This window comes from Bos taurus, chromosome 3 (genome assembly GCF_002263795.3).
Source record: "Bos taurus isolate L1 Dominette 01449 registration number 42190680 breed Hereford chromosome 3, ARS-UCD2.0, whole genome shotgun sequence".
NCBI classification, from domain to species: domain Eukaryota; kingdom Metazoa; phylum Chordata; class Mammalia; order Artiodactyla; family Bovidae; genus Bos; species Bos taurus.
The window spans coordinates 25,947,472-25,969,370 of NC_037330.1; the positions used below are offsets into that span (position 1 = coordinate 25,947,472).

Genomic DNA, 21,899 nt, shown 5'->3' on the forward strand with positions numbered 1-21,899 from the left:
ATATACAAGAAATAAAAATAACGGTTATCAAGAATGAGGAGATGTGCCCTTTACAAGGAGATGTAAAGATATGATGGTGAAGGTTACAATATTTAGAGAGAAGGCTAAAGATAGGAAATTTGAAGGACTGGTTATTGACAGAGAGGTCAGGAGTCCAACAGTTGGTAATTGTGGAGGATATCTATTGTTTTTCATGGTCAGAGTGATAAGCTTCTTCAAAAAATCTTAATAGAATGTTTGCTTCATGAGACCAGGCGTTGATGGTCTTGTTTTCCACATTTGGCATAGTATTAACACCTAGCACAGCAGAAGCACTCAACAAATATCTGTTGAATGAATAAATGAAATATTCCTTCTAAATCATCATTCAAATGAGAGCTAGCATCTTTCTGTAGACCACCTACACAGCCTTCATGATAATGTTGATGATAACTTTAAGTTGTCTGCTTACTTTGCGCTAGGCAAGATGCTAAATGATTGACATTTATCATCTCACTTACTCCTTGAAACTACTTCACAAGATAGGAACCATTATTACCCCCACTTTAGAGATGAAGAAGCCAGAGGCACAAAATAGTTGAATAACTTGCATAAAGTATAGCTGGCAAGTATGACAGTTAGAATTTGAAACCAAATCATTGGACCTCAGAGTTGATGTTTTTAATCTCTCCATTAAATTGTCATAGTGATTGATCTAAGCATGGCCTCCTAATTCTGCCAGCTAAACCAGTAATAATAGCTAGTGATTATTGATAACATAATCAATAGTAATTGATTATGGCAAGTAATACATAAAATTATTTGTACATGTTTCATCTCCTTTAAAACATCACATGAAACCTGTTAAAGTAGACAGTATTTTTATACCCATTTTACATGTAAGGAAACTGAAGTAAATGAGCTTAAAGAACTTTCCCAACTCATACAGCTAGCAGGTAAGGGAGTCAGTATTTGGACCTTTTGCCTGTATGCTATCTGCCTCTCCTAAGACCCTATCCCTTTTCTCAGAAAGGAACACCTCAACAAGAGAAGCTCACCAGAGCCCTTTTCTGTTCTGAAGGACTTTTGAACTTGAGTTTGTTCCTTTCTGGTGGGGGATACATGAGGCTCTGAGCCCATGACAGCTGTAACCCCTAAGGCGTGGCTGACCCATCTGCAGAAGAAGAGGGATGCTGACTGACAGAGAAACGCACAAAAGAGAAAGATTGAGAATCCCAGTGTCTCTTTCACTCACAGCCAGCACTTCCTTTTGGAATGACAGCTTTCCAAAGAGCTATTCCCTTCACTCCTTAGTCTAAGTTAGTTCAGTCTGGCTCTTGTCACTAGCTACCAGAATAGTCTTAGCTAAAACAGGAGGTGCTGGCGTTCTCCCAAATGTATTAACATTTATGAAAAAGCATCAGAACACTTTAGAGTTTAACACGCACTGTATTTCCTGACTTTCCATTTGATGAATGAATGAAGATGATGACTTTTATAAAAGTGCCCTCTGTGGGTTTACAAATGAATAATGCCTGGGCTTGTTTTGTCAAATGCTGCAACATCTTGTGTAGACTTTCCAATGAAGGGGATGGCCTGATTTACACTCTTTTGAGTTAAGCATTTTTTTCTACCTGCTGATCTAGTTTTTTAAAATGTGTACACTATACAAGGGATAGCTCCTCTGGGGAAAATGTTCCTAAGTCCTGGGCTCCCACAGGGAGGTTTTATGGTTATATTTCTTCACTGGGTTTTGAGACTATACTCTTTTTTAGAGCTGAAGAGGTTTTTTTTTCCTTTTGGTTTATTTTTTAATTGAGGTATTGCTGCTTTACAATGATGTGTTAGTTTCAGTGTTGCACAGCAGCGTGAATCAGCTGTATACATATCAATCCCCTCTCTCTTGGACTTCCCTCCCATCTACTCCCTCCAACCCACCCATCAAAGTCGTAACAGAGCACCAAGCTAAGCTCCCTGTGCCCTACAGCAGGATGCCACTGGCCATCTGTTTTGTACATGGCAGTGTACACATGTCAGTCCCAATCTCCCAGTTCATTCCAATTCCCTCCCCAACCCATGTCCACACAACAATTTCTACATCTGTGTCTCTATTCCTGCCCTGCGAGCGGGTTCATTTGCACCATTTTTTCTAGATTCCACATTCCTGTTAATAGACGATATTTGTTTTTCTCTTTCTGAGTACTTCACTCTGTATAACAGATACTCTAGGTCTATCCACATCTCTACAAGTGACCCAATATAGTTCCTTTTATGGCTGAGTGATATTCCATTGTATATATGTACCACATCTTCTTTATCCATTCATCTATTGATGAACATTTAGGTTGCTTCCATGTCCTGGCTGTAAATAATGCTGCAATGAACACTGGGGTACATGTGTCTTTTTGAATTATCATTTTCTCAGGGTATTTGCCCAGCCATGGGATTTCTGGATCATATGTACTTTCTTTATAGCTCTCTGAGTCTCCAGCCTTGTTTACAAAATGAAAGGATTGGATTGCAAAAGATCTTTAGGATCTTAGAGTCTCTTCCAGCTCTGAGGTTGGTGTTTGAAACTGAGTATAACGTTAACTTGTGAGATATTGGAGGTCATTTGCATCACTGGTCCTGGTATTGGCTTGAGTGAGATAACATCTCTCATTTCATAATGTGGAAGGAGATCTCTTTTTCTTAGTTCATCTCATGAATGTCTAGAGCTGCAGTGTCAGACTCGTCTACAGGATGGGACACTAGTCCTTGGAATGCTCCTCAATAAAGGATCTGTTATTCAAAACCTGTATGTGTTATCTCCCTCAAGGATTCACAGCTTCTAGTTTAAAGGCCCTGAGAATGTTTTCAGTACACAACCCTGTGAAACTTTCTTTACCCTAAGATTTTCCATACTTATTTGGTCACAGATCATTTATCTTTTTGAGAAAAATGCATATTGCACATTATACATGGGAACCACAGATTTTATATCTTCTCTCTAAGTCCACTCTGTAGAGTTAATGTCACAATTGCCTTAACGTGACCGTATTTGAACTGCAATCATGCTATCTTTAATTACTCCGCTTTTTGGGGTGTAGCTTTTTGTGACTTGAAAGTCCAAAGTTTATGTGGAGATTATGACTTGGTTTCATTACATTGGGGCTTTCTTGGTGGCTCGGTGGTAAAGAATCCACCTGCCAATGCAGGAGATGCAGGTTCGATCCCTGGGTAGGGAAGATCCCCTGGAGAAGGAAATGGCAACCCATTCCAGTATTCTTGCCTGGGAAATCACATGGACAGAGGAACCTGGCAGGCTACAGTCCATGAGGTCACAAGAATTGTGCATGACTTAGTGACTAACTGGTTAACCTTTTCCCTGAACTCTACACGGCTATAAAGAGTCCTTCCAATTGACCAGAAGAGGGAAGCAGAGGACCTGGGATGGTATCCGAGGTCCCAGTCCAGACTTGGGAACAAACCTAAGACAAGGCAGCAACTGTCCAGGAGTCTGTACCGAGAGGATCAGCTCCAAAGCAAAGTGATCCATTCACATTTCAACCACACCTCTGGCAGAGCATGGGGTCCCCGTGTAGGAAGCCATCACCTTTCATCATTATGCATTTCTCAGAGCTTGCATAGGGAACAGGTTTCCTTGAAGTTGGGGAGCACCAGAAGATCCATCAGGAAGAGATAGGTGGAGACAGCAGAAAACAGGCATGGCCAGGGAAGGAGGTCACAGCAACGCTCAGGACCTAGGGCCTCCTTGCTGTTGTGTGGTGTTCCCTCCAATCCCTATGAGCAGTCACTGCTCAGCTGGGCTCAGATCAGAGGAGTCACTTGCCAGGGCATTGGCCACAGTGGTCTTAGAATAGCAGCTCTGCCATCACCTGCGCTGCTTGTTTGGGATGACATGGAATTCTTTTGGAGTGGTGTCAGCCTTGGACACAAGGTTCTGAAAACCAAATCCAGCCTTGTCCAAGTGATACCCATTGCCCATGTGGTTCACAAGGAGTATATCATGCTCAGAGGACACAGCGAGGCAATCACATAAATTCTTCATGGTTTTTCCAGTAGTCATGTATGGATGTGAGTGTTGGCTCATAAAGAAGGCTGAGGGCCAAAGAATTGATGCTTTCAAACTGTGGTATTGGAGAAGACTCTTGAGAGTCCCTTGGACTGCAAGGAGATCAAACCAGTCCATCCTAAAGGAAATTGGCCCTGAATACTCATTGGAGGGACTGATGCTGAAACTGAAGCTTCAATACTTTGGCCACCTGATATGAAGAGCCGATTCATTAGAAAGATCCTGATGCTGGGACAGATTGAAGGCAGGAGGAGAGGAGAATGATGAGGACGAGATGGTTGGATGGCATCACTGATTCAATGGACATGAGTTTGAGCAAGCTCCAGGAGATGGTGAAGGACAGGGAGGTCTGGCATGCTGCAGTCCATGGGGTCACAAAGAGTTGGACACAACTGAGTGGCTAAACAACAACAACAAAGACCTCCTTGGCACACTTCCCTCTATGTTTCTACTTCTTTGGACTTCTATATTTTAACTTTCTGATGGCAAGAAAAGATGAATCCAAGGAGAAGCATGTTAAGGAAAGGAGAGAGAAACAAGTTTCTTCCAAAAGATCTGAAAGTGAGATATTGTAAGCCACTGAATATAAGCCTTCTTAGCACACCAGGGGTTCAAAAGAGAAGTTTCCAACACATGAACACTCAAAAGAATGATGGGGCCAATAAAAATACCTATGAACTTGACTCATCCTCATTACCTTTTTATCACTCTCTTGCTTGGATGTGTGGGTGGGAATTAATGGGGGGAGGGAAGTGAGGTAAGGAGAATGAAGTGGGGAACACAGAGGAGACTGTTTTCTTATTCCCCTACTTTCCCCTCCCACCTGCCTCCTCCTCACCTTCTATCTACCGTATTCCCTCTTGTCAGAGCACCTAGTTATAAATTTGAGTGTTCTGTGTTGATTGTCGGCACTCACGCTGTGTTCTCTTGCATTTTCTGCTTCCTATCTCTTGGTGGTACTGTAACAACAAGAGAGGGGTTTTGGTGTAACTTGATGGTGTTACTTCTCTTCCCCCTCCATGCAGGGAACCCAGAAATACCTGAACCCTGCTCTTTCAGTGTCCTTCTGGCCATTAGTTTCCCAAGGGAGATCTCTGCAAGGCAAGGAAGAGCAACAAATGAGAATGAGTTGCTGAACCAGCACCTGGTAATTCTTAATGAGGGGCTTTCTGATAAAAGACAGAGCTTGAGCCTGTGGCTTAAGCCTCCACGTCTGTGTTGGGGTCTTTTGTGCCTGTGTGCTTAATCACTTAGTTGTGTCCTACTCTTTCTGACCATTTGGACCATGTTCTCAAAATCTTTGGCCTATGGGTAGATAGAGAGCTCCAGACCCAGAGAGGAATATTAAATTCACATATCTTCTTAGCACAATGTTGAGGAAGAGATAAGAGATCTCATGGCTGCACATTAAAGAGAGATAAGAAATAGAAAGTACAAAAGAACAGGTTCCTGACTTGTCAACATAGTGATCCTCCCTACTAATAACTGGAGTGGGTTACCATTTCCTTCTCCAGGGGATCTTCCCCACCCAGGGATGGAGCCCGGGTCTCCCGCATTGGAGGCACACGCTTTAACCTCTGAGCCACCAGGGAAGTCCCTACTAATTACTGGCTCTAATCAAAACCCTGGACAGAAAATAAGTTTATAGATATTCTTCCTTTGAGTTGGGGGAGTTGATGAGAGCTACAGAGGGTGTGGTCAGAGGCAGAGTTCCCTCATGCGTAGAGAGGAAATTTCCCATACAGCTGCTAACATCTGAAAAAAAGTCAGTGCAGGTTTTTGGCTCCTAGGAAGAAGGCCAACATTTCCTGAATATCTATTTTGCTCTACATAGGGCTAAGAAAGTTTCCCTGGACTATCTGTTGGGTTTCTTTAGTTGCAAGTAACAAGAATAATTCTGATCTATTTTTTAAAGCTGAAGAGGAAAGTTGTCAGGAATTTTTTGTCCTTAGTGTGTATATAATGACATATATATATATATATATATATATATATATATATATATGTATATATATATACACAGTCAAGTTACTGTCTTAAAGCCACATTGGATGCCTCATAAAATTGCTAGTCAGATTGGGCAACCAGGGTCAGACATTCTGTAGTCAAAATCAATTTCAAAATCAAATTATCCCATCTTAGTCTAAGGGAGGACCCCTCAAGCCAGTTCCTGAGGCCTTTAAAATAACTTTAACAACTTTCTTGCTACCTGAATGACAAGATATTCTATGCCCAGCTTGTACATTTCCCTTCTCAAGCCTGGAATCCAACATTCCCTAAGGAGCTCTCATTCAACTTAATGAGAAATGATATTTAGAGGGTATAATCTGGGGAACTAGTGGCCTCGTTGTTAGTAGATTGTTTCCATGTCTTTTCAATGGGTGGATAGAGTATACATATTTATGTAATATATATTGTATACAATAAATAATATATGTTATATAATACATATTTATATTAAATTAATACTAATTATAAATAAGTTATTCATTAAAATACATTATGAGCTGATACTGATAGTTTCATTTGAATTCAGGACTACAGAGTTTTTATTTGGCGTTATCATCTTACATCCATATTTCCTTTCTTCCGTATCTGAAATTTTACTTCTCAAGGATACCTATTAGGGATTGAATTGTGTCCCTCTCAAATTTATATGTTGAAGCCTCAATGTCAATGAGCCTGTATTTAGAGATAAGACCTGTAGGTAGGTAATTAAGCTTAAATAAGGTCACTAGAGTGGCACTTGTAAGAAAAGTAAGAGATGCTAGAGGGCACTCTCTCTGCTTGTGCACAGTTCACTTTAGTTCAGTTGCTCAGTCGTGTCCAACCCCATGGCTCACAGCATGCCAGGCCTCCCTGCCCATCACCAACTCCCAGAGTTTACTCAAATTCATCTCCATTGAGTCAGTGATGCCACCAACCATCTCATCCTCTGTCTTCCCCTTTTCCTCCTGCCTTCTATCTTTCCCAGCATCAGGGTCTTTTCAAATGAGTCAGTTTTTCACATCAGGTGGCCAAAGTATTGGAGTTTCAGCTTCAACATCAGCTCTTCCAATGAACACTCAGGACTGATCTCCTTTAGGATGGACTGGTTGGATCTCCTTGCAGTCCAAGGGATTCTCAAGAGTCTCCTCCAACACCACAGTTCAAAAGCATCAATTCTTTGACACACATCCATACATGACTACTGGAAAAACCATAGCCTTGACGAGATGGACCTTTGTTGACAAAGTAATGTCTCTGCTTTTTAATATACTGTCTAATCTGGTCATAACTTTCCTTCCAAGGAGTAAGTGTCTTTTAGTTTCATGGCTGCAGTCACCATCTGCAGTGATTTTGGAGCCCTCCAAAATAAAGTCAGCCACTGTTTCCACTGTTTCCCCGTCTACTTGCCATGAAGTGATGGGACCAGATGCCATGATCTTAGTTTTCTGAATGCTGAGCTTTAAGCCAACTTTTTCACTCTCCTCTTTCACTTTCATCAAGAGGCTCTTTAGTTCTTCTTCACTTTCTGCCATAAGGGTGGTGTCTTCTGTATGTCTGAGGTTATTGATATTTCTCCTGGAAATCTTGATTTTAGCTTATGCTTCCTCTAGCCCAGCGTTTCTCATGATGTACTCTGAATATAAGTTAAATAAGCAGGGTGACAATACACAGTCTTTACGTACACCTTTTCCTATTTGGAACCAGTCTGTTGTTCCATATCCAGTTCTAACTGTTGCTTCTTGATCTGCATACAGATTTCTTAGGAGGCAGGTCAGGTGGTCTGATATTCCCATCTCTTTTGGAATTTTCCACAGTTTGCTGTGATCCACACAGTCAAAGGCTTTGGCATAGTCAATAATAAGTAGATGTTTTTCTGGAACTCTCTCGGTTTATCGATGATCCAGTGGATGTTGGCAATTTGATCTCTGGTTCCTCTGCCATTTCTAAACCAGCTTGAATGTCTGGAAGATCACGGTTCATGTATTGCTGAAGCCTGGCTTGGAAAATTTTGAGCATTTCTTTGCTGGGGTGTAAGATGAGTGCAATTGTGTGGTAGTTTGAGCATTCTTTGGCACTGCCTTTCTTTGGGATTGGAATGAAAACTGACCTTTTCCAGTCCTGTGGCCAAGGCTGAGTTTTCCAAATTTGCTGGCATATTGAGTGCGGCACTTTCACAGCATCATCTTTCAGGATTTGAAATAGCTCAGCTGGAATTCCATCACCTCCACTAGCTTTGTCGTAGTGATTGTGCACAGAGGAAAGCCCATGTGTCAACACAGCAAGACAGCAGCTGTCCACAAGTCAGAAAGAGAGGCCTCATCACCCTAATGGCATCTTGACCTTGGACTACCAGCCTCTAGAACCTTGAGAAAATAAATTTCTGTTAAGCTACCCAGTCTATGGTATTTGTAAAGGCAGTCTTAGTAGACTAATGCAGTAGCATAATTACTTCATTGCTTTTCCCACAATGCACACACGGTAATACCATTGCTGCCACTAATAATATAATTATTGTAAACAGTTTAAAATTTTTTATGTAATTTTTTTTTTGTTCTTAGATTATATACACTAAAGAAAAATACTCTGCCACAGTGGTAATTTGTGTTTTCTCTCACTTACTTTTATGTTTTCTCTTTCTCTTTTGTGCTTTATAACTAACTTTATAACTAACGTTATGTAGTTTTGTGTGTGTGTGTGTGTGTGAGTGTGTGTGTGTGTGTGTGTGTGTGTGTGTATGTATTTCCATAAGACTTAATACCATCAAGACTTAATGTGCTTCTTGAATTTAAGGTTTATGTTTTTTAATAATTCTGAAAGTTGCACAGAAATTTTTTTCTTCAAATATTCATTCTCTGTCATTTTCTTTAACATTTTCTTTTGGAACTACAACTAATTGCTCTCAGTCTATTGACTCTTTAAGTCTTTTTCATATTTTCTATTCCTTGAACACTTTGTTACATTCTGCTTAATTTTCTTATATTTACCTTCCATTCCACAGTTGCTTCTTCTGTTGTCTTTAAATCTGCTGTTTAATTTTTCCTTTGAATTTTAATTTCAGTTACTGATTTTTCTTTTATAGAAGTTCTTTTAAAATCTACCTCCTTTTATCTCTTAATCATTTAAAAATATTCATTGTGTTTCTCTTCAGTTTGCATTATTTAACATTTGCAAGATTGCTTAATCTACTATTGTCGAGTCTACTGACTTTCCTAAATTGTGGCTAGCTTTGCCACATATTAATTTTTTATCATAAGCTGAAGTTTAGTGAGGGATATTTTCCCTTTGGGAGCTTTTGTTGTGCTCTTTTTATATAAAAAGCCAGGTAGTAAATATTCTGGGGCTTCCTTTGTGGCTCAGTAGAAAGAATCCACCTGGCAATGCAGGAGACTCAGGAATACCTACAGTGTGTAGGTATTCGTCTCTAAAGGAATGTTCTTTTCCCAGATTCTGACATGGTGAATTCTTCCTGACATTCAGAGGTCAGCTTAAATGCCATCTCAGAGGGGCTTTCCCAGCCAAAATACTACCATCCTCCCCACCCCCATGCCAGGCACCCCTAGCCCTATCATTCTGTTTCCTGTTGTTAAAGCAAGTATCACCCCGTGATATTTTCTTGCTTTGTTGGTGTCCTTCTTTATCAGCTATCTTCCCCTACTCTAGTAAAATATAAGCCCATGAGAACAGAGTTTGTCTTCTCAGTGCTGTGTATCCTGCTGTGAGACAATGTCTAGTATCTAATAGGTGATCACTAAGTGTTAACTGGGGCTTCTCTGGTGGCTCAGATGGTAAAGAATCTGCCTGAAAGTAGGGAGACCTGGGTTTGATCCCTGAGTTGGGAAGATCCCCTGGGGAAAGAAATGGGTACCCACTCTAGCATGCTGGCCTGGAGAATTCCACGGATAGAGGAGTCTGGCAGGCTACGGTCCATGGGGTCACAAAGAATTGAACACAACCAAACGACTTTCACTTCCAAGTGTTCATTACATGAATGCACGAAAAATATTCTTATTTCATTATTTTAAAAATAGCATAATGTCATGCTATGTCAATTATACCTCAATTTGACTTTCTAATTAAAAAATAATAAATAAAAATAGCCTATATGTGTCATTTTTATTTCACTTCCTCATGATAACTGTTTGGGACTTTGCCATTCACCTCAAGTGGATGTTTTATTTGTTTGTTTAATTTCCACTTTATCACTTTCTGATATGGTAAAATGGCCCATATAAATTTTATGCTTTGGAACTTATTTAGCTCATCTTTGTACCTTATTTATGATCACTCTTTGTAAATGTTCCACAGAAGCTTATAAAGATGTCATATTTTCTCTTTGTAAAAGAAAAATTTTAGCTACGATTCAGACTTTTTTCTGTTTTTGACAACTTTTTTTTATTTCAGCTGTCAAAATTTGAGATATGTGTGTTTAAAAGTCTCCTACAAATACTGTATTTCAAGTATTTTCCCCCTTATGTTTCTAGCATACTTTGTTATTATTATAGAAAGCTTTCAGTGATGAGATCTTCAGTGTAGAATGTATCTTTGTTGAGTATAAAATGTTCTTCTTTGACTCATTTAATACTTTTTGACATGAATCCTATTTGTCTGAAACAAGCTACTCTGTTCTTTTTCTGAAGACAGAATCTGGGAAACTCTGATGGCTCCAGGAGCTCCTTTCCTGATATACAGCAAAAGATAAAAACAAAGCCTTAAGGACCATGTGAACTCCAAGGGGAATTAATGCACTGTATGTTTCAAACTCTTATCATGTAGGAAAAAAGGATGTATTGGTGAATCCTGCAGGAATGCTGAAATCGCAGTTTTTCTAGGGCCAGAAATTGCATACCTGTCAGCTAGCTTAGAAATGTCCTGTAGTGTCCAGACATCAAGACTCTTCCCTGAGTGGTCACACCCTGGACGGTGTAACTGGCCCTCTTGGAAGCTGTCCCTGGCATGGACTGTGATTTAAGATAGCTGGATTCCTAACATAGCTGAGAGAGAAGGGTGAGGGGCAAGGTGTAGGAAGGCCTGGCTCCTGGGTGTCTGGGCAAGAAGTTCTGTTTCCCTTAGACTCCCTGCTTCATTTGATTGGCAGGCATCCCAGGCATCCTCATCCATTCCCACTTTCCTAGTCCTGAAACTGAGTTATGGCCATGGAAGATGCTTGAGAAAGTTCATGATGCTCTTAAAATGAGGTGGATCCCTGAGAAGTCATCATTCTCCATGAAACAAAACCCCAAATAACATTCAGATTGGGCCTTAACGGCAACTGGATATGGTAGCAAAATAAGAAGCAAGCAATAATGCAGTAGCAGAATCCTTGTTGAATGGCAGGACCCCTGTGTGTGATTCCCTATCACTGTTCCTGGCTTGCCACGGTCACTTCTCATTATGTGAAAATGGCCTGAGCAGGGCAAGGAGCCCCTCACTTTTTCAAGAGCCATCTGCAAATGGATGAGAAAAATGTGCTAGTTTGTGAAGTGCTGAGAGCTCTTTAGACAAAAAAATACAGCTTTTTTTTTTAAAGACAGAAAGAGTCCAACTGAGTTGTAGTGGAAACTGGGGTTTGCCACCAGGTGCCCCTTCCCTTTCAGTGAATGGCTGGCTGACCTGCTGCTGGAGATGCTGTTGGCTGGTCACCCTCTCTTGCCCCCCTGCAATGAGTCTCCCCACTCAGGTGAGCCCCTTTCTTGGGTTAGCTCACAACCAGATGCTTTTGAAATGTGGTATTGGAGAAGACTCTTGAGAGTCCCTTGGACTGCACGGAGATCCAACCAGTCCATTCTGAAGGAGATCAGTCCTGAGTGTTCTTTGGAAGGAATGATGCTAAAGCTGAAACTCCAGTACTTTGGCCACCTCATGAGAAGAGTTGACTCATTGGAAAAGTCTCTGATGTTGGGAAGGATTGGGGGCAGGAGGAGGAGGGGATGACAGAGGATGAGATGGCTGGATGGCAACACTGACTTGATGGACATGAGTCTGAGTGAACTCCGGGAGTTGGTGATGGACAGGGAGGCCTGGCATGCTGCGATTCATGGGGTCGCAAAGAGTCGGACATGACTGAGTGACTGAACTGAACTGAACTGAACTGAAGTAACTGATCAGTAGCAAGTATAAAGCTCCTGTCACTCTGCTCCAACTCAGGAAACCCTGAAGGTCAGTCCGAGTCTGAAACTCCCTTGTGTCTTCAGACGTCTTCCCTACCATGCTTTTAGGGGAAGCCCCAATACATGAGCCTTGCAAAGTAGTGAAAATGCTTTACCTCTTCCATGTTCTTCCTCCAGAAACTGAAGCACATCTTCAATAAGGCATACCACTTTAAGGAAAAGCCACTTTTTAAAATGTGGATTTCTTTTTAAGAGTTAAATTGGAGGAAATTTTAACAACAGCTAACATTAATTTGCCTGCCAATGCAAGAGACATACCAGATGTGGCTTTGATCATTGGGTGGGGAAGATCCCCTGGAGGAGGGCATGGCAACCCACTCCAGTGTTCTTGCCTGGAGAATCCCATGGACAGGGGAGCTTGGTGGGCTACATACAGTCCATAGGGTCAAAAGGAGTCAGACATGACTGAAGCAACTTCACACACACATTGGTTTAACACTTAATAGTGGTGGTTTAGTCACTAAGTCGTGTCCAATTCTTGCACTTAATATGCACTCGCTAAGTATTTTATGTTCATTAACTCATTTGATTTTCAGAACAGTCTTCTGAAATAGAGCCTCATATTAGCTTCATTTTATAGCTGTGAGAAACTAAGCTTGGAAAGGTTCAGCGATTTGCCCAAGTTCACATCTAGGGAGTGGTGAAGTACGACCTGAAACTCTGTTCTCTTCGACTCTAAAAACCTGGCAAATGAAGAACCACACACTATCACCTCTTAGAACTATGCTACAGCATGCTTCCCTGGAACTCCTATAAATAATGAATTCTTTTGCAGCACTGACAAGAGAATTGGATTTGGGAGAAAAAAAGGAGCGTGGATATATTTTCTAGAAAAAAAAAAGGGGGGATACTAGGTACTGCATAAATATTAAATCCTTCATCTTGGTCTATTTTCTTCCATGTCTGTGAAAGGAACTGGAAATAGAATAAGAAGCATTTTTCCAATATACAATTTATCAGGAATTTATAAAATATTCAAGACAGTAGTGTCCACAGAATGGGGCATCTTTAAAATAGTCCTTATCTGTTGCCTGAGAGATAGGGGACTATTTATCATTTCAATGACCTCTGGTTTATGCAGATAGTGTTAAGCAAAATAACTTTTAGGACATTTTTTTAAATCTCTTCAAAAGAGAGTTAATTCTGTCAAGGCTATTTTCAATGTTTCCATCCTTCCTGCCTGAGTGTTTCATGTGTTGGGTTCCTCCATCCTAGCTGTTCCCACTGTGGACTATGCCCTGTGAAGTCTTGAAGCCCTGCTCACTTGAGCAGCTTTTTTATGCTCTGAAGAGATCCAGCTCCCAGCCTTCAGTGAGCAGAGGCAAATTTGCATTTCTACAAGGGCACTAAGATCCCCAGAAACCAAGCACCATGAATATCAAGCACCACAGCATCTCTTTCTTTTCTTTTTTTAAAAAAATTTTGGCCACAACACCCAGCTTGTGGAATTTTATTAACAGTTCCCCAATCAGGGATTGACCCATGATCTCTGCAGTGAAAGCGCAGAGTCCTAACTACCAACCATCAGGGAATTCCCAGCATCTCTTTCCAAATTTCGTTCCATCCTTGCTGGGAATTTAAGTATCACCCAAAGCACTGGTTGGGCAGCATTTCAAAGAGTTTTCAATCACACTGAAACCTTCGTGGCCCCATCAGGCACTGCAGGCCAGATCCCTGTCTTGGGCACATCATTTGTGGCTGCCTGACTGGCTGAGAAAGAACAGAACCAAACTCTCTTTCAGGTCAGGGGCCACATTCTTATACCAGATCGTCTGAGCTGGTGCTGGACTGGTGTTCACCTCCTGACCCAATACTGCAGGCCTAGCGCCTGAGCCATTCTTCCCTCTGTGCATGCTCACAGCCCCTGGCCATGCCCTGGAGCCCTCCAGGTCTCTCCCCTATGGTGTGAGCAGCCTGCCAGGTATGCTGGATTTGTCCATTCCCACCAGGAACTATGGGCTTCCCAGGTGGCTCAGTGGTAAAGAATCTGCCTGCCAGTGCAGGAGACGCAGGTTCCATGCCTGAGTCAGGAAGATCCCCTGAAGAAGGAAATGACAACCCACTCCAGTATTCTTGCCTGGAGAATTCCATGGACAGAGAAGCCTGGCGGGCTACAGTCCATAGGGGTGCAAAGGAGTTGGACACGACTGAGCGACTAAACAACGACGGTGGGGAACTACAAGCAAGGATGCTGTGTTATGCTAACAAAAGATGCTCAGCAGAGGTCGTGGAGTCACAGAAGATGCTGTGCCGGGACCTGGCCACAAGGGCCTACAAGTTCTGGCCTTGCTTGAGAGGGTTTTCTGGGCGGAGCTCTGACTGGGGAGCCTTCGGGTCATTATGATTCAGCTTATAATAGTGGCAGTGCTAACTGTTATCTAGTATTATGTGCCTGGCAGACTTCTGAGTGCTTCATCTACATGATGTCACCTAATCTTCCCAAGAACACTGTGAAATAAGACCAATATTATCTTTGTTTTAAGGATTAGGAAACTGAAGTTTAGAGCGGTATATTGCCCAAGGTCACAGACAGGGGCTGAACCAGGATTTGCACTGGTCTGTCCTGCTGTAGTGTCCATCATTGACCTATGCTACGCTGCGGCAGCTGTGTCAGCGGCTCATGGGCTGGGTTGTGTTTAGCCTGCGAGGGTTTTGAAAGACATTTAGAATGTGAGCCAATATTTTAAATGTGAGAGATTTCACTTATAGACACATACAAAATTCTACTATCTTTTAAAAAATGGGTCTGTCTGGTATCCTTGGTCCCTCCGTCCAAAGGCTCCCATCTACCGGGGGTGCGTATTATTAATAGCTGCCTTGTTAGATGGAGGCTGTGCTCCCAGTTTCTATAGAACCTGGTCCAGCAGCCTGGTTCTGCTCACCTATCTGTGTGCCTCCCAAGTGCTCTTGAATTGCCCAGTGCTGTGAGACAGCCCCCTAGTCCTTGGTTTGGGGGTGGTAGGTTTATCCCTGACCTTGTCCTGCTTTGGAAACAGTTTGGGGCTAACACTCCTGTCCTCAGTTGGTTTGGAATAGAGAACACAGATGTAGGCTGGTGATGGTATGAAGCAACGTGGCAGGTTACTAGTTTAGAGTTAACTTCAGTCCGTTTATCTCCAGGGCAGATGGTAGGATGAGAGGGTGGCTTGGAAAGTTCTGGAAAGTAACTGGATCTGAAATTTACTCAAGGTTGTGCCACAGGCTAGTTGTGAAAGCCAGGTTGAGTCACTTTTCTCTGTACCTATAAAAGGGAGAGATTGAAGTTGATAAGCTGTAAGACAGGTATCAGCTCTGAAACTCTGCTACTGCTTGTAAGTCATATTTTCACACGAGAGGACTGACTTTGAGAGCATCTCTTAGGGAGGGAACAAATCTTTGTACAGATGAAAGGTTTCAGTGGGTGCTACCTACCTTTAAACAACTCTGGCTGGCTCAGCTGAAGAGCCAAGGAGAGGCCATAGACCCAGCCCAGTGTAAAAAGGTGTGGGCTGAGTCTCTAGAACGTTTTGGATATCGGAGCTTTCCTTTATTTTAGTTCAGGGTCAGGTTGGGGCCTGGTTCTTTATTTAGAAAACCATGATAGTCATCACTTAAAACAGTCCTTGCCAGAACAAACATCTCACCCCAAACAATTTCACTGGGAAATATAGCTATGTTAATAGATGGAATTTCACAATCTTTTGGAGCATTCAGAGGAACTCATAAGAGCTGTACCATTTTCTACTCTTTCTTTTAAAGCACACACCTTATCACAGCAAAGTAAACCTGTTTCTAAAATTAGAGTAGCCTTGAAAATAAATAGTTATGTAACAGATTGCACTAAAAGAATGAAAGATAAGCCAAGAGATCAGGCATGAGTCCACGGGGGAAAAAACCCTTATAATACATTTCTCTTGTACACTTTTTTGTACTTCTGGAGTCTTGTAATTCCCTCTGGCCAGTGAGTATGTCTCTTTGGCTTCTCAGAGTTAGCCCTATTTTCTCTCTGGCAAAGGTGGTGTATACAACCTGAAATTCAGTCGCTTATCTGAGAACTTGATCCCAGGTGTGACTTCCCAGTATCCCCAAAACTTGGGCAGGTTTGAGGGTAGATGTGGGGGACCTGTAGGAGAGGTGTGGCCTCTTACATGAACCAGATACCAACTGAGGCTCTCTGAGACCTCTGTGAGGAGGCCAACTTGACTGGGACTGAGCTTCCTGGCTTGACTTTATAGAACCTGGCCTCTCTGTCCAGGGCCAGTTGACTTCCCTACTTGTGCTGGGGCCCATCACTTAATAGAATGAAAAATTTGATCCCATAGGTCTAAAGGTACAGGCAGAAAGAGAGGGCCTGTGTTTCTAACAGGCTCCCTAGTGATGCTCACGCTGCTGGTCCACGGACTGCATCTTGAGCTCAAGGTCTTACACGGGTGGTTCTGAGTGTGCTGCCAGGAAGACCAGCAGCAGCAGCATCCGTGGGAACTTGTTAGAAACGCACACTGTTAAGCCCCACCCCTGATTTCCTGAATCAGAAACTGGGTATGTGATTCAGCAGTCTGTATTTTAACAAATACTTTAGGTTATTTTGGGCTTCCCTGGTGGCTCAGTGGTAAAGAATCAGCCTGCAATGCAGGAGACATAGGAGCTGTGAGTTCGGTCCCTGGGTGGGGAAGGTAACCTAGAGGAGGGCATGGCAGCCCTCTGCAGTATTCTTGCCTTGGAAATCCCATAGACAGAGAAGGCTGGTGGGCTATGGTCCATAGCGTCACAAAAAGTCGGACATGACTGGAGTGGCTGAGCATGCGTGCTACGTCATTTTGATGCATGCTAAAGTGTGAAAAAACACTGTCTATACTATGGGTACATGTTGAATTGTGTCCCTCCCCAAAGATATATGGAAGCTTTAATCTCTAGTACCTGTGAATGTGACCTTATTCAGGAATAGGGACTTTGTAGATTCTATCAAGTTAAGATGAAGTCATTAGCATGAGCCCTAATTCAATGATAGTGTACTAGTAAGAAGATGGCCATATGAAGACACAGATGCAGAGGGAGAAGATGGCCATGTAACAAAGGCAGCAGGGATGGGAGTGATCCATCTATAAGCCAAAGAATGCCAAAAATGCCAGGAAAAAGCAGAAGCTATAAGAAGTATTCTTGCCTGCATGTTTTCCAGGTAGTGAAGCCCTGCCAACACCTTGATTTTGAACTTCCAGCCTCCCCAACTATGAAACTATACATCTCTATTATTGAAGCTATCTGGTTTGTGGTAGCTTGTTACAGCAGCCCAAGGAAACTCCAACTGTGAAAGGCTTTCCCTGCTCTGATGGAATAGCAGGTATTGACAGGGCCTGGATGCAAGAGTTTGACTGATAGGTAGAAGAATACAGAGAAAGAAGTAGAAGAAAGTAAAAAGCAAACAGAAAGCAGTTATAATATACAGTCAGAGGTATGTGTGGTATTGAATTTTTAAAAGATATTTGTCAGTTAATTTAACAAACATTTATTGAGGCCCTAGGAACATGACAATGCTCAAGAAAAGATCCTTTTCCTTAAGAAACAGCATGAGAAAACAGGCACGCACCATTCAAGGTAGCTGCTACTCTAACAGGAAGTACAGAGAACTATGGGAGCAAGGCAGCCATAGACACTTGTTCAGGTTGTACACTATGCAACATATCTCTGATGTCACTGGTCTTCCTTAGGGTCCTATGGTTCATAACTGCTCAATTGAATGTGGTTACTGCATTGGAAAGATATAAGAAAGACATTTAATTCATTCTTGAAGAGGAATAAGAGCTTCCCAAGGGAAGTAGGCTCTAAAAGGAGACCTGAGGAGTGAGCAGAAATTAGTCAGGTGAAAGAAGATGAGTGTGGGGGATTAGAAAGGAAAGTGTTTAGAAAAAGAAAAGAGCATATGCCAGACCGAAGGATGGAAAGAGTATCTGTGAGATGTGAGTCCAGTCAAGGACTCTGTAGGGAAGAAGTTAACTATTAATTAAGGGGATCATCCTCTTTCATTAGAGCCTAGAGCCCTCCAGGTAAGTTCTATTTTGTAGCAAGGCTTTCTTTGATGTCTCAAGTATCCCCCAAGGTAGTTAAAGCTGGTAAGTCTTAGTCATAAAACTGATGCAATTTGCTTGTAGTAAAACAGATTAGCTATCGAATGGGAGAGGAGAGGAGAAAAGAGGGTAAGATAAGATAGAATAGGATAGAAGTCAATGCTGTGTTCAAAGTGTTTGTGTATGCAGACTGAAAACCTGTAACCTCAGCTTTCTTTTCTGGCCAGGAGTCCTATCCTTTTTTGCTCCAGTGAGGGTCAGTATTGATGAGGCCATATTGAAGCTGGCTTGTGTTTTTACTGTATCCCCTTGGAAACCTGAGACTGTGCAAAGTCCATTCATATATAGAGAAAGAACTTGCTCAAGTTCTACTCTTGGATCTAGAAAACTAGTCTTCCCCTTGGTGCTAAGGGTGAATTTCTAATTGCATAGTCCAAGCTGAGGGCTTGGCACTAGCGTGGACGAGGTAGCCACAACTCAGTGGGGCAGCCGTGAGCCCAGGGTCAACTGGCCAGGCTGTTCCTAGTGACACAGGGTCTCCAGAGAGTGTGGTCGGTGCTTTTGCAGCAGCACATGGTAATTTCAGGTGAGATTAGCCTACACTGAGCGTTGGGGCTGCAGATGGGGTGTGGGGGGTGCAGGTGCAGCTGGGGTACCAGGGGAGGCCCAGAGGGCAGCACACAGGTGGAAAGCAAAAGAGCAGGTCACAGTCTCATTCCTGGACTTCGGACCTGAAGGGTAAGCTAAGGGCTGGTTGCTTGTTTATAAGCTTCAGAGTCCTTTTGGACCAACTGATGCCATTTCCCCCAACATCAGAAATGCCAGGGATGAAAGAAACCTAAGGGTTATCATATACAAGAATCCTCCACTCCTGCCCTCTATCTCTCCAGAGCTTTCCAGGCTGCCAGCCCACCAACACCTGGGCACCTTGGAGGCAGCTCCCCCTCACCTCCAGAGCACAGCTCTGCCTGTTAGAACCTTCCCTTTGAATTGAGAGAAAATTGATCTTTCTGTAGCTTTCCTCCATCTGTTGTCCTTTACTTGGAGAGTGTTGGCTTTCCCCCCCTTTATTCTACCTTGCTGAGTGACCTTGGATGAGCAATTCTCCTTGGCTTTCTGTGCCTGTACCCTCTCTGCTGGTCTGAGAGAATTTCTGTCAAGATCAAATAAAAGTATTATATGAAAGCACTTTGAACAAGTAGATCAGTCCTACAACATAGCAGGCCCTGGTGGTTCTTGGTTTGTTTGGCATTACCTTGTTTTGGCTCTCTTTGACTGTGACTTCCCTGAGAACTGCCAGCTGACTCTGCAGAGAACAGCTTATGTTCAGCACCCAGTAGTCTCTGAGTGAGTCACTCACTGGTCTGACCTCCCCAAAAGGAAGGAAGTTAAAACAAAGTGAGGACTCGGAAGCATTTGGGACCACATCCCTAAACATAGCGCTAAGATGCAATACACATCCAAGTGTTCTGAAAGGATGGGATTTGGTCCAGGTAGCCCATCAAGGACTATGCCCTGGTATATCCAAGAAATCTTCAGCAGTGGTGCTTGCACAAACCAGCCCCTGAAGCCACTTGAACCTCAGCTGGCACCTGCTTTGTTGCTGCATCAGCATCTCCTGAACCTTTGGTGCTTGTGTCATTTCCCACTCATTGTCCCTGAGCCAATGATGCTGAGACACTGAAGATCATCAGAAAGTCCCACTGCTCCCAATTAAGATTCCCCTTCCTCTAACCAAGAGTCAGGGCCCACAGCTACCTGCCATGATCCCGCTGCTGCTGCTGCTAAGTCACTTCAGTCGTGTCCAACTCTGTGCGACCCCAGAGATGGCAGCCCACCAGACTCCCCCATCCCTGGGATTCTCCAGGCAAGAACACTGGAGTGGGTTGCCATTTCCTTCTCCAATGCATGAAAGTGAAAAGGGAAAGTGAAGTCACTCAGTCGTGTCCGACTCTGCGAGACCCCATAGACGGCAGCCCACCAGGCTCCCCCGTCCCTGGGATTCTCCAGGCAAGAACACTGGAGTGGGTTGCCATTTCCTTCTCCAATGCATGAAAGCGAGCAGTGAAAGTGAAGTCGCTCAGTCGTGTCCGACCCTCAGCGACCCCATGGACTGCAGCTCACCAGGCTCCCCCGTCCATGGGATTTTCCAGGCAAGAGTACTGGAGTGGGGTGCCATTGCCCTCTCCAGCCACGATCCTACTCACCTGTAAAGAAATGACTGCAAATGCAGTATTTTCTAATTATTATTTTGGCTGCACCGAGTCTTCATTGCAGCATGCAGGCTCAATAGTTGTAGCATGAGTACTTAGCTGAGGATGTGGGATCTTAGTTTCCTGACCAAGGGTCGAACCTGGGCCCCCTGCATTGAAAGTGCAGTGTCTTAACCACTGGACCACCAGGGACATACCAGTAAGTATTTTAATGAGCACAGCTTCCTTGCTCTGGAAGTATGTTCCAAGCCATGGACTGACTTCCATCATTCAGGATGCTGAACGTCTTCTGAACACCAGACCCTATGTGATATGCTAAGAAATATGGATATATAAGCACAGCCCCTGACCTCAGGGAGCTTTCACTGAGGGGAGTCTGAGAGACATCTGAACTGTAAGCGCTCTGAAGGGTTGCAGGTGCTGTGACAGACTTAAGTGTAGGGAACAATAGGGGACACAGGGAGGAAGGAATCGGGGCTGTCTGAACAGGGTAGGGTGGTGTAGGGGGAATCAGAGAAATTGCCATAGAAATGTGATGGTCACAGTTGAGTCTTTAAAGAATGTGCACTTCGTGTGGTTGGGGGGCTGAGGCAGTAAACCATTTATCTGAAGCATAAACTCTAGTCACACGTCAAGGTTGGCAGTCCCATTGGATGCAATCTGATTTCTCCATTGCTTGGTTGAGGAGTGGAACCTGGATTTCAGCTCTGCGGCATTCAACAACAGCTGCCATATTCTCATTTGGAGGCTATTTTCTTTGTATTCTCATGTCAGTTTCTGAATTCTACTATTATAGGGCTTGCCCAATGCAGTAACTGCATGCGTGTCTGTATCCCCACTTATCCAGTTGGGTTGTGACTGTCTTGAGAGAAGAGTCTAGGTCTCTCTTTGTTACCCCTTCATTCAACAAACATTTATTGGGCCCCACTAGTACCAAGCCCTACGATAGCACTGCAGATACAGCATCAAATAAGACAGATGTGGCTTCTGTCCTCATGGAGTTTCCACTCTAGCAGAGAAGATGGTCATTAGACAAATAATCAATTGCGGGTGTGATCAGAGCTTTGACAGGAAAAGCCCACTGTGGTGTCACAGGGTAAAGCAGGGGACCTGATCTAGTCCGAGGATCCCTGGCAGATGACCCCAAAGGGTGTTTAAACTAGAAGACACTCATCATCAATTCTTGTCTGACTGGTTTTACACCTTGGTGCCGTGATCTAAGGGACTTTCCAGGCATGACTAGTGGTAAAGAACCCACCTGCCAATGCAGGAGACATAAGAGAGATGGGTTTGATGCAGGAGACATAAGAGACATGGGTTTGACCCCTGGGTCGGGAAGATCCCCTGGGTGAAGGTATGGCAACCCTCTCCAGTATTCTCACCTGGAAAATCCCATGGACAGAAGAGCCTGATGGACTACGGCCATGGGGTCACA

The 21,899-nt window shown here is 43.2% G+C and overlaps 1 non-coding gene across 1 annotated transcript; it reads right to left on the minus strand.

The window, feature by feature from the left end:
• Window positions 1-20,583: 20,583 nt before the first annotated feature.
• Window positions 20,584-20,656, minus strand: TRNAE-UUC (transfer RNA glutamic acid (anticodon UUC)). The gene has a single exon. It is a non-coding gene; the product is annotated as a tRNA-Glu (tRNA).
• Between the last annotated feature and the right edge of the window lie 1,243 nt (window positions 20,657-21,899).